At 40.2% G+C, this 9,996-nt stretch overlaps 1 protein-coding gene across 4 annotated transcripts in view; it reads left to right on the top strand.

Annotated features, from left to right (window-relative positions):
- Positions 1-5,098: 5,098 nt before the first annotated feature.
- The window catches only part of LOC122557046 (gamma-aminobutyric acid receptor subunit alpha-3-like), a 274,530-nt gene continuing 269,632 nt past the window's right edge, over positions 5,099-9,996 (top strand). For 2 of the 4 annotated variants that reach the window (XM_087992291.1, XM_043704283.2), the window contains exon 1: positions 5,247-5,708. The gene's annotated coding sequence lies outside the window, so the exon portion shown is untranslated. The other 2 variants (XM_043704284.2, XM_043704285.2) reach the window with 2 other exon arrangements.

Genomic DNA, 9,996 nt, shown 5'->3' with positions numbered 1-9,996 from the left:
GGACGAACCAACCCAACCAACCTGTAGCACAGCATTTCAACTCCCCCTCCCACTCCACCGAGGATATGCAGGTCATTGGACTCATCCACCGCCAAACCACAACAACCCGACGGTCGGAGGAGGAGCGTCTTATCTTCCGACTGGGAACCCTCCAACCACAGGGGATGAACTTGGACTTCACCAGTTTCTTCATCCCCCCTCCCCCCACCTTGTCTCAGCCGGATCCCTCCAGCCCGGCACCGCCTTCCTGACCTGCAGTCTTCTTCTTGACCTCTCCGCCTCCATCCTACTCCGACCTATCACCCTCACCTTGACCTCTTTCCACCTATCACATTTCCAACGCCCCTCCTCCAAGTCCCTCCTCCCTACCTTTTATCTTCTCCTGCTGAACACTCTCTGCTCATTCCTGAAGAAGGGCCTGTGCCCGAAACGTCGAATCTCCTGCTCCCTGGATGCTGCCTGACCTGCTGTGCTGTTCCAGCAATAAAGTTTCAACTTTGATCTCCAGCATCTGCAGACCTCACTTTCTCCTTAAAGTTTATATTTATGCTACTCAAGAATCTGGGGCAGGAGGCAATCATGAAAATATATTCAGTATTCTGTTCTATTACCCTGATGTACCTGATAAGTTATGATTTGCCTGGATAGCATGCAAAATTACACTTTTCACTCTATTTTGGTACGCATCACATTAAGTGGCATGTAAACTCAGTGGTCAACACTGCTGCCTCACAGCACCAGGGTCCCAGGTTTGATTCCAGCCTTGGGTCACTGTCTGTGTGGAGTTTGCACATTTTCCCCGTGTCTGTGTGGGTTTCCTCTCGCAGTCCAAAGATGTGCAGATCAGGTGAATTGGCCATTCTAAATTGCCGATAGTGTTAGGTGCATTAGTCAGAGGGAAATGGGTATGGGTGGGTTACTATTCAGAGGGTTGGTGTGGACTTGTTGAGTTGAAGGGCCTGTTTCCACACTATAGGGAATCTAGTCTAATCAATAACCAACAAATTGACACAATATAGAGCATTCCCTCACAATGTCTCCTTCTTTAAAAAAATGTTGCGCACAGCCTATTCATTTCATTGTCTTCAAATATTTTATATTGTTGCTAAAGACGGATGACTAATGTACAGATTGTATGTTAACTTATGGATTGTTGGGTCTCTGAAATAGAACATTGATCCTAAGCTCTCCACCTCGGTCCTGCATGTCTTTCTTGTCTCTCTATTTTCCTGTAAAGGTCTAGCTCTTTTATCCAGTATTAGAATACCAGCCCACTTATGGCCTTGCAAGTTAGATATATGGTCTCCTAGCAACTAGATGGATTGAATGGAGCAAATCTTGACCTATGTGCTTCCCACCATTATGTCTTTGAGCTTCTGAAACAATATTCACCTTATCCTTCTCCCATCAACATTTATTTTCTACATTTTCTCTGTGATTTTAATGCTGGAGCAACGCATGCTGGCTTACCTTAATCATTAGTGTCACAGTAAAATACTGTAAAACCTGCCAAGTTCTTTCATCTCTGTTCTGAAAAGTATATGTTATACATTATTATAATTTTCTCAGCTTTATCTACAAACCAGGTCTGTCACATCGAGTATTTTATGTATATATTGCAACACCAATCATTCAATGTATGCCTCACACATTTTTACATCAGCCTTACTGTTCAACCTAATTCTGCTACATCCATCATTCTGTGTAAGTTTATGACAGGTATTATTCTAAATAGTACTCTCACATCCATCTACGTTGTTCTTACACCTATCATTCTACCTTATGCCAATACCTATCATTCTACCAAACTATCACATCTATTCCTTAACCTGATCTCCTCACATTTATTGTTCTAATTAACTGTCAAACCCATCATTTTATGTAATTCTTATACCATACTTCTGCCTTACACTGACAAGATTATCATTCAACCAAAGTAAACCAGACCTTAGCACTGGAAATAGCAAATGTGGATCCAACTCTGTGACATTCTCTTCATCAAAGACCAAAATTGGGAATACTGTCCCATAGATTAGTTATGAAATAGCCCGATTGAATTAATACAACCAATGCCCCATTGATCATTCCTGGATATATATTGTGTGGCAAAACTGTGGTATACAGTTTGGAGGAAGTTACCTTTGGAGTCCTCAACACTGACTAAGGCTTCTGTTAAGGTCCACACGTGGACAAACAAACTCTTGCTGATTCCCACGTACTGACCTGTGGGAAGTGATGGATCAGTGCTTCTGCATGATGACCACTACTCGAGGTGGAAACGAAACTGAGGGTATTCTGGTGGGAGAAATGAATGGGTTGGTTACAGCAAAGGCTATAAATACCAACCACTGAAGAACTGGCCAGGTTCTAGCCAATATGATTTAATGCAGCTATAACACTGGCATTAACCAGCAAAGTGGAAAATTGCCATGTTGACAAAAAAAGCTGGACAAATCCCAGCACCACTGTTATCAAGCAATGCACACTCACCAATTACCTATACAGCAACCCTCAGTTTATCTTCTTCCATGACCACTCAGCCAGATCACATTACAACCTTGGTTCAACTATGGACAAATGATCAAAATTCCAATGATGAAATGAGACATCCTGACATCAGCAGCATTTGACCCCCATACATTGCAAAGGAGTCCGAGCAAAGTGAGAGTCAATGGGATTCAAGGAAAAAACTCTGATGGTTGAATCGTACCAAACACAAAGGAAGATGGCTGTGAATGTTGGAGGTCAGTCATCTCAGCTCAAGGACATCGCTGCAGGAGTTCCTCAGTGTAGTGTACTAAGTCTAACCATCTTCATCTGCTTCATCAATGACAATCCCTCTAACATAAGGTCAGAAGTAGGGACGTTTACTGATGATTGAACATAGTTCAGCACCATTTGCAACTCTACTGAGACTGAAGCAGTTCATGAACAAATGCAGCAAGACATGAGCAATATCCAGTCCTTGGCTGATAAGCAGCAAGATATATTAGTGCAATAAAAAAAGACTGAATCTAACCATTACCTCTTTGAACTGCTTAGCGTTATAATTACTGAATCCCCCAGCCTCAACATTCTCAAGGTTACTACTGACCAGAAACCTAGCCAACTGGATAAATATTTTACAAGAGCAGGTCAGAAGCCAGGAAATTCACAACAAGTAGGCACCTTCAGATTCCCCAAAGCTTGTCCAAGGAACAAGTCAGAGGTTTGATGGAACACTTCTCACTTGCCTGGATGAGTGCAGCTTCAACAACACTAGTTGACACTATCTAGGATAAAGCAGTCAGGTTGATTGGCAACATATCCAACACCTTAAATATTCACTCCCTCCACTATCAATGCACATTGGCAGCAGTACGTACCATTAACAAAATGCATTGCCATAACTCACCAAGACTCCTTCAACAGCACTTTCTAAACTTGTATTTTTAACCACCTTGAAGGATAGGGCAGGAGCTGCATGGGAACACCATCAAGTCATACAAGTTCCTCTCGAAGCTGTACAGTCATTTGGAACGATGTTGCTGTTCCTTTACTGTCATTGGGTCAAAATCCTGAAATGCTGTTTTGCACCTGCTCGAAATGGACTGCAGTTGTTTAAAAATGCAGTTTGCCATCATGATTTCAAGAGCACAAGAATGGACATAGGTTCTGGCCTTGTTAATGGTACATGTGTCCCATGAACAGAAAGATGTATGTAACACCCTTTGCTGTAGCATAATGCATATCATTATGTCAAACCTTGTCACACCTAAAACTATATCTAGTTCTGTCATGGCTAAAATCTTACCTGACTCCAGTATATATTCTTGTCCTTATTGAGCATTATTGTCTGTCCCTGGGGGCTCTATCTGGCACCTACTCGGGCATACCCCAGTTGGTTCTGATTTTGCCCTCTCAGTTTGTAGTGTCACTCTTTTGTATTGATGTTTCTGCTTATTCAAAAATGAGGGTTGTCAAAGAACAGCTTCTCAGTCACTGTAAATAAGCTGCAAATGTATGATGACAGACATTGTGCAATCTCCAGTCTAATTGCAGGTCAAAGATATACTGTCCATTTTTCCATTAATTACTGTTTGTCAAACACAGACTGGATGAAAGTGAAGCTCTATGCTTAGTACTTCAGTGTATTGATTATCAGAGTTACACAGACTCTTTGGGTAGTGACAGGAGAGATATGTAGGATAACAAAGAGCAACACAGCAAAAGATAGGATTGGAATAAAAAGAGTGGGAGAAAACTTAAGAATTAGCAAGCAGCCAGAGATAAAAAGAAAAGGATGGTAGAAATTAAAAGAGAAGGATGAAGACAAGATGATAGATGCCAGATGGAAATAAAACAAAGTGAAAAGAAAAAGAAGAAAGATGTGGAAGATGTTTCATCAACCTTACCTCGGTTACCATAGTGATGGAAAATCCCTCTTTATAATTCCTCAGTGGGTATTAAGTGCACCAGATAAACAGGATTGGGCCTGATGAATGTAAATAGAATTGAAACAGGGAGTCACAGTGATATTTCCAAAATAATATGTCTAGACTGTGTTTGTTTGCTCCTGAATGTATGTATTTGTGTGTGTAATATATTTTATGTATATGGGGGAAGGGGATATTTGTGCAGTGTGTGTGTGTGGATATACAGGTCACGGGGAAAGCATATTTGCAGTGTATGTATGTGTGTGTGTGTACGAGTGGGAAGGTGCGTGTATATGTGAATGTGAGTGTGGTTGCATCCGAAGTTATATGAGAGTTGGTGGATTTGAGACTACGTATCTGCATCTGGGTGAATATAGGTATGTGTGTAGGCATGAGAGAGAGAGACATCTGTGCATATGCTTTGAGATATGAATGCTTTCTAACTATTGTATGTAGGGGTGTGTTTCTATGTCAACATGCATGTGTGGGGTGTGAGAGAAAGCATGTGTGTGTGTGATTTTGTGTGCCTTTGAGTATGTATGCATGTATTTTGTTCTGTTTGTCTGTCTGCGTCTATGTGTGTGTTTCTGTCCAAGTGTGTGTCCGTATTTTTGTCAATGTGCATTTGGTGATTTTAACAGACATCACTGATTCCACCTCCAGGGGGAATCTGGTCTGCCACTGACAGTGGGGAAGATATAAAGCAGCGAGTACACATAATCGTTTCTTTCCAGAAACAACATCTCGCAGACACACTGTGGGATATTAGTAAGACTGCACCAACACGAGGATATGCATTTAAAAAAAAAATCCGACACTGGTAAGAGCTGAGCGATTGCTTATTGTGTAGTCTGCTTGCAGTGCTAGTCTAGCTTGCTGTTTGAGCTGAATGCAGTGCATTCTATCAGAGGAGAGGAGAGATGTTTGAATTTGTGAATCCAATTCCAGACAAAATAATAATCAAGGATTGTCTGAAAAAGTCAGCATCTCCAAACGTCAGCATCCAGCTGGCTGGAAGAGTCTGAGTGCAGTGACCATGGATCCGAAAATGTGTTAATGCATGGGGTTTGAATTGCAGCATGTCGGACTCCAGACTGAATCAGTTTATTTGAAAAAAATACGCTCTGAGGGTGAAGTGCAGAAGGGGACGGCTCCACAAATATGTTTTAGCAATCTAGCTTCAGAGAATGAAGAGAGAGGGAGAGAGAGAGAAAGAGGAATGCAGGATGGATGAAACAAAGTAATTGCTTCCCGTTATCCAAAGGGTGTTGAGAATATAAATCATTTTGAAAGGTGAGCAGTAATATGTATCAGTTGTTTTTTTAAAATCTCTTTTGTGTTTGAAAATGTTGTAAAACAGGGAGTTAAACTATGGGGCAAACTTAGAGCCCGAAGGGGAGCATAATGTTGCTTGTATTCTGAGAATGTGTCTTTAACGTGAATCGTCCCTCACTAAACAAAAATTCAACGTTTAAGTATGCTGAGTTCGTTTCTGACTCTTCACTGAGGAACAGTGCGTCCAGCAAAACACCCTGTTTAAAATTTAAGTTCAAAAAGAAAAAAAAAGTACATGTTTTTGTTTGTGTTGGGGAGTGTGGACATTGAAGCTGAATGGAATAAAAGAAAAAAAAAATTGTTCTAAATTGTGATCAACTTCTTCCAGCTGGGGGGAATGTCATGGAGCCACAAGCAGAGAGACTGGATTTGAAAGGTACAGCTGTAGTAAGCACTGATCCAAGTGACTGTTTACTGTATAAAGAAATGTAAATCGTTTCTATTGTTGTAGGCTTCTGTTGCTGTAATCAGTACTGGATTCACTTCTGCAGTTTCCCCATAAATACAAGATATAGCAGAGTGCCAACTCTGCTTGACATTTCATTGTGCTCTCCATGTTAGGATATTGATGCAAACATGCAGTAAAAAAAATGGTACGGGACTACAAGAATGGAGCCAAGTGTTTGTGGCATGTGCATTTGCAGAAGAGATAGATGTTGTGGCTGTAGGATTTGAAGGTTGGCTCAGTTTGGAGTGTTTCAGGAAGACAAGGGTTCCCTTTCCCTTTTGCTGCTGTGCCCGTGTTGTACACATCTGTATCCTGTTGTATTTTGTCATTGCTAGCAGCTCAAATGGGTTCATCTGATTTCCTCGTAGTCATGGTGCAAGCTCTGAATACAGCACCTGTCAAAAACATCCTAGCCCCCCGAGTTCACAAAAAAGTGGCCTCGAATTTCACACAATGAAGGGTCCGACAGTTTGTGTGTACGGACCTTATTTACACCCTGACATTATACAATTTGTCTTCATTTTGTTTCCGACAACAAAATAAACAACTGACATGATTTACTTTCTAAATGTCTTTGATTTATTTCTTAAAACTGGAAGCATTGACTACACAATAAGCATAACTCGTATCGTTCCCACGCACCGTTGACAATCATCAAAAAGGGACAACAAACCAGATGTTTACTTGAGATGCAAAACCCCTTCACCATAAAAATTCGGGAACTGCTGTTCTGCAGGAGAGATGATTATCCTTTCATTGGCTTGTTCATAACCATCTGGACATTTACAACAAATCTAAAGCTGCTTGGTGTAATAAGGAGTTTTGAAAACACGGTTTAACATAGACCCAACAAAAGAAGCCCACACACATTAATGTCCCGCGGGGTTAATACATCACCAGCTTCAGGAATATTTATTGTGCCAATCTGATGTTGCTAATGCCACATGTCACTGGTGTCACATGGCTCTGATGTCATGGCTTTAAGCTAAATAGTTGGAGGAAAGCATTATGTGAGATATGATGTGGTTTCTCAAAGGGATACATTAAAGTAATATAGCAGGGTGGTGGTTCTGCAAATTATCACCAAAGTGTAGCAAGGAGGTACACCAGTTACAAACTCAAAAATGTACCAGCAGATAAGGCCAAAGATTGAAAAGAGGGTAAAAAGATAAAGTCAGAATTCTGCACACAGCATTGGTAACAAAATGGTTGAATTGGTCACAGAGATATATATTTATATGAACTGATAGTCATTGTACACAGGGTTACAGGGTGACTAAGGCTGGGGCTTGAATATTAAAGGGCATTTGATATTTCAGAAAGTTAGGTACATAGGAAAAGATGGTGGACTAGCTCTGTTAATTAAGAATGTCATTAGTACAGCACTGAGAGATGAACTTAGCTTGAAAGGGCAAGCAATATAATCAGTTCAGAAGGAGATAAGCAATACTAATGGTAAAAGGTCATTTGGGGGGAGTAGTTTTTAGACCTCCTAAAAGCAATTACACATAGAACAGAGTACGCAGGGGAAAGTGCGGGTCTCAGACTACTGTTTTAAACCTGAATAAAAATGATTATAATCGTATGAAGGCAGAGCTAGTTAACATAAATGGGAAGCCTAGGTTAGAATGTTGAACTGAAGCAATTCAGTTGTAGACACTTAAAAAAAAGATTTAACTCAGCAAAGATTTATTCCCAATGAGGAAGAAAGACTCACTGAGGAGTATACACCATCTGTGGCCACATAAAGATGTTCAGGACTTTATTAGATTGAAAGAAACATGATGTAATCTGTAAAATTTGGTAGTGTGTCAGAAGATTACATGTGAAATTAGGTTTTTTTGGAAAGAGAAAGTAGAATATGTGAATGAGTGAGTGAGTTGGACATAAAAAAGGTAGATAGAGTTTCCATATAAACTAATTGGAAAGGCATTAACTAAAGCTAGTGCTGATCTTCTGGAGAATGAGTTTGGAATTTGATTGTAGAATACAAAAACTGCAGAGGCTTTGAATTTGTGGTAGAAAATTTAGAAAATTTCTCGAACACAATTGAAAATCATGAGATGGATAACTGGGAGGAATTTAAAACAATTAACAAGGAAAGGATGTTGGGCACACTGTTGTACCTAAAAGGCTAACATATCCCCATAACAACAACGCAGTTGACTTTTAGTGAACCTCGAGGCGATTCAGGATGGGCAATAAATGCTTGCCTGGCCAGTGATGTCCACATCCTGTGAAGGAATAAGATAAAAAGAGACCAGATAGTCAACACCCTAAGGTCTTAAAAATAGTGGCTGCAGAGATAGCAAATGCATTTGTTCTAATTTTCTAAAGTTCTTTCAATTCTAGAATGGTACACTTATATTGGAAAGTAGCCAATGTAACATCTTTATTCAAGAAAAGAGGAAGACAAAAAGGTGGAAAGTTATAAACTATGGGCGATTTAACCTAACATCTGTCATTTTGAAATTGTTCGAATCCTTTAACAAGAAGATTGTGCCAGGATACTTAGAAAATTGCAATGTGATCAGACAGTGTCAATATGGTCTGGTGAAATTTTTAACTAGTTTATTAAAATAATGGTGGATCCACAAGATTGATAAGGTGAGACAGGTAGATGCGGTAAATGTAGATTTCCAAAAAGCACATTAAAGGCTGGTGCACAGGATACCAGCACTTGGTGTAAGGAGAGATTAGCATGGACAATTATTGGCGGACAAACAGCAAGTTGGGAATAGATAAGGCTGCTTGGCAAGATGGAACAATTTGAGTGTCACAGGGATCAGTAATGTGGCCTCAATTATTTACAACCGATATCAAAGACATGAATGCAGGTAACAAAGATATGGTGCATTAATGGTGTCAACTTAAGTAAGAAAGTAATTTTGTCAAACATTTTTCAGAATGAAGTAGAGGATAAAGAATCCAGACAGATGTTTTGATTGGGCAAAAAATTGGCAGGTGGAGCAAAATGTAGCAAAATATGAGATTGTTCACTTCAGCAGCAAAAATAAAAAAGCAGCTATCTGTGTAAATGGAGAGAGATTACAGAACTCCATGTTATAGAAGGATCTTGGTGTCTTGTTATGTGAATCTCATTGAGATAGAATACATAGATTAGGAAAGTAACAGGCTGTTGATAATATGAAAATGTAATGTAAAATTAGGAAGTTTTTTTATAGTTGTACTAAGCAATGGGGAGATCACATCTCGTGTACTATGTACAAGTTTGGATTACTTTTTTTAAAAAGTATGTTAAATCCAGTGTGGAAGCAGACCATTCAACTCATCAAGTCCACACCATCCCTCTGAAGAGCATCTCACCCAGACCCACCCCCTACCCTATCCCTGTAGCCCTGAAATCCCCTGGCTAATCCACCTAGCCTGCACATCCCTGGACTGTGGGAAGAAACCAGAGCACCTGAAGTAAACCCATTCAGACACAGGGGGAAGGTGCAAACTCCACCCAGTCACCCGAGGATGGAATTGAACCCGGTTCCCTCGTGCCACGAGGCATCACTAATTACTGAGCCTTAGAAGCAGCTCAGAGAACAGTCTATTAACTCATGCCTGGGATGAGGTATTCTTCTATGTAGAAATGTTGAATAGGTTAGGCCTTTACCAAATGAAGTTTTGAAGATTGAGAGGCGATCTCACTGATAAGATCCTGAGAGGAATTGACTGGATAAGAGCTGAGGAAATGTTTCCTTTTTGAGAGGTGACTACAACTAGGAGGACAAAATGAAAGATTGAGACGAAGAAAAATGTCTTCTCTCAAAGGGTTGTTAGACTGCA

This window comes from Chiloscyllium plagiosum, unplaced genomic scaffold (genome assembly GCF_037043375.1).
Source record: "Chiloscyllium plagiosum isolate Xiang-an unplaced genomic scaffold, Cpla_swu_hap1 HiC_scaffold_11, whole genome shotgun sequence".
In the NCBI taxonomy this organism is placed as follows: Eukaryota; Metazoa; Chordata; class Chondrichthyes; order Orectolobiformes; family Hemiscylliidae; genus Chiloscyllium; species Chiloscyllium plagiosum.
Note: the sequence above shows the minus strand (reverse complement) of the source record. Positions and strands in the feature narration are given on the sequence as shown.